The sequence below is a fragment of the Charadrius vociferus genome, unplaced genomic scaffold (genome assembly GCF_000708025.1).
Source record: "Charadrius vociferus isolate BGI_N301 unplaced genomic scaffold, ASM70802v2 scaffold3, whole genome shotgun sequence".
In the NCBI taxonomy this organism is placed as follows: Eukaryota; Metazoa; Chordata; class Aves; order Charadriiformes; family Charadriidae; genus Charadrius; species Charadrius vociferus.
Genome location: NW_009647748.1, coordinates 515,824 through 519,190, shown reverse-complemented (window position 1 = coordinate 519,190; position 3,367 = coordinate 515,824).

The following is a 3,367-nucleotide window of genomic DNA, read 5'->3' as shown; positions in this document are numbered from 1 at the left end:
TCTCCGCCTGCTTCGGAGCGGGCCCTCGGCACAGCCCTGGGGAAGGACGTGGATGGGATTATCCCGAGCAGGTAAGCACAGCCCTCCTCCCCTCCCACGGAGGATTTAAGCACAGGTTACATCAGCTGGGAAGGGAAGAAGGAAGAGATAGGAATGACATCTATGTGGTTTTTCAGGACTTGGCCATGCTGATGGCCAGCTCAGCAGAATGAAGACCTTCTATTTCACAGGGCTTTTCCTCCTTTCCCCAGCACCTTAGCTTGAATTCCCCTGCTTTGCACAGCACGCGCAAGCAATGGTGTTGGAGGCAAAGTCCACTTCTTAGACCTGCAGTGTGGGAGGAAGTGTTGCAGTTAGGATGCACCTGCAAGCACATTCTTGAGCTGCTTTTTTTCCCCCGTGTTTTCATTTCCACCATGAATGGCTGATAGCGGCGTGTGGTCACAAAGTCCTTTCAAGACGGGAAAGAAGTCCAAAGAACAGTAATAATGGAAAAGAATAAATAGAGGAAACATAACTTTCCTGTGCAAACCTGCTGCTCAGAGAGGAACCCCCGCCCGCTGTTATTAGGCACAGCCTGAACTGCCGTGCTTTGCCTGGCTGGAAGTTGTGTTTATTTTCTGAGCAAGCCCTGTCTGACTCAAAGCTTATCTGGTGTGTTCCCAGAGAGCCCCCTGATGGCTTCAGCTTTCATCGGTATAGTCTGAGCTTTCAGGTTTTGAGGAGCTGGGAATATCCTTGTTGACAGCAAAAGGCTTTCTAAGAGCCAGCAGAAGTTCGGGGGGAGATGTAGGGGGGCAATAACCACTTTCTTGGCTGAGATGGCATCTTCTCCCCGGAGGCTGCTGCGCACGTGCTGGGCAGCGGTGTGCTCCTGCCTGAGCCTGGCGCTTGCTGCGGAGCGCCGGCAGCCTCCCGTCCCGCAAACCTGCCTCCCTCTTGCTGATGCTTTTACCACAATGTCTATTTTGAGCTGGAGCCCAGCACCCCCAAGCAGGTGTTTCTCCAGTCTCTGCACCGGGCCTGTGGTTGTCAGACAAAGAGTGTCACAGAGGGATCCCACCAGCATCTCGGGACTGTTTTTTTTTTTTCTTAAATACTGCCAGAATAGAGCTGGCAAAGTGCTCCTACCATGGCAGTGGGTATGAAGAGGGCTGGGTGGTGCCATGAAGGTGGCTCACCCACCCTTGCTCTGCGAGAAGCATCCTGTAAAAACAGTTTTGCAACGAGGTTACACAAACCTGGCTCTGTTGTGGGAGAAGGCAGTCCTGCCTCCCTCCTGCCGCCCTCGGAAGCAGCTGTGGGGTCCCATGCACAGTCCCACGCGCGGTCCCACACCCTGCCACCGTTTGCCAGGTTTCGTGTCGGCCGGGCAGAGCGCTGGCTGCCCACAAGGGTGCCGATGCCAAGAGTGCCAGGGGACAACCCACCCTGCTGGGACTCTTCAGCTTGGCTTAACCTGAGCACAACACCTCACCCTGGGACACAAACAATTGTGCTCGAACAGCCAGCGCCTATTTGCTTTTCCTTTGTAAGGAGAGCCAGGCCAGGGCAGCCAACCTGCTTTCGTTCCTTCCTGGGGAGCCCTGGAGTGGTGACAGCACTATGACACTGCTCCCAGTCCCCGAGACAGCCGGGCAAACCCAGTGGAGCTGCAGCAGCCCCAGCCCCAGGGCTGGACAGGAGGAGTGTGGGGCACGGCATGGCAGGGCAGGGAGGAAACGGCTTGCACCAGGGGGAAGGAGGCATCAGCAGGGCTCGATGACAAGGCCATTCTTCAAGGAAATTGCTGGATCCAGGTTACCCAGCATCTGAAAAACCGGACTGGTATGGGAAATATGCCCAAGGCAACGCCCATGGCGTGAGCCAGCCAGGGCAGAGCGGGTGGCTGCGCTGGCCCCAGCGGGGCGAGGACGCCGTCCGAGAGGGGAGCGCTGCCCTGCTGCCCTCCCTCAGCAGCCGCGGGAGCGTGGTTCCTGCCCTGGCGTGATCAGCCACAAGATGCTGATGGGAGCAACGCGGGGGTGACATGCCTCGAGGGGCAATGGCTTTGTTGGACGCAGCAGTAAGAGCGCCTGCCCAAGGATGGAGCTGGGGAACTCCTGACATCGCTGCACTGCCAGCCCAAAGGCTGCCCAGCAGGGCGTTTTGCTGCCTCAGAAAGCGCCTGGGCGAGGGCTGGATCCCTGCTGCCACCTGCAAGGGAGGAAGGACAATATCTTGTCCCTAAGGCCACAACCAGGTAAAGCCGTTGCTGCCCAGCCACATGTGGGTCTCTCCTGTGGCCACACATCTCTGCCTAAGCCCATATGGCATGGGCCAGTCTGGGAACCGTTCTTGTGGGGTGGCTTTACCCCGGCCACCCACCCAGCCAGGGGACATGGCTGCATGTTGGCTTCTCCCCCAAAGACCTGCCTGGGCATTAATGCTTCTGCTTTTTCCCAACCCTGGCTCCTCCTGCCGTGTTACCGCCTCGCTTATCCATCCTCAACCGCTCCTGTGTGCTGCAGCATTCCTCCAGTGCGGCGACGAGGGAGGGCGATTCATGCTTTTGGCTCTGGGTCCCCAGCACAGTCCCACGGGGCCCACATCTCCGCAGGCAGGATGGGATGCAGGCAGGGAAGGCAGCGGGGCAGGATGGCCTTCCTGGCACCAGCGCTGGGTGGGAACTAGTGGGGCAGATGCGTGCAGGACCCCATGCTGCCCTGCACAGCCCACATCAGCCCCTGCACGTCAGCGGGGGGCTTGCACCCCCAGAAATGGACCCAGAGGCAAGGGTTGAGCCAGAGAGCTTGTCCTGGCCCGTGGGGAGGTTTGGCTCTGGACACAGACACTGCCTGTGACCTGCGTGAGTCACTGAAAGACTCAGGGTCCTTTTTACTGGGCCACTTTTTGGATGTTGTGGTTCAGCCTGGAAAAACCCAGGTGTCACCGTCCCCTCCCTGCGGCCAGGCTGAGGACGTGTGCCTAGCTGCGGGACCTGGCTGCAGCCCAGCCTCTCTCTTCTCAATAGCTTGTTTAGAAGGATGCAAACACCTGATGAGTGAAAAAACAACTTCATGCCAAATAGCCACTGGCTCCCAATGGCCCAATCTGTGCAACCACTTCCTCAGTTATCTATTTTCGTTTCTGTTTGCTTCAAACCCTTTTCTGTGGCTGAGCAGCTGGGAAGCAATGGCAGAGCAGAGGGGCATGTGGCCGGGGGCATGCCTGCCTGCGGGATAAGGCGGGTGGGAAGTCTGTGCGTCCATGGATGGGCTGTGGGAGCACCAGGGCACCAACCGGGCTCCCCTGGCTAATGCCGAGGCAGCAACACGCTGAAGCCATAGCAAGGCCATAAAAAGACACAGAGGACTTGTCTGTGTTT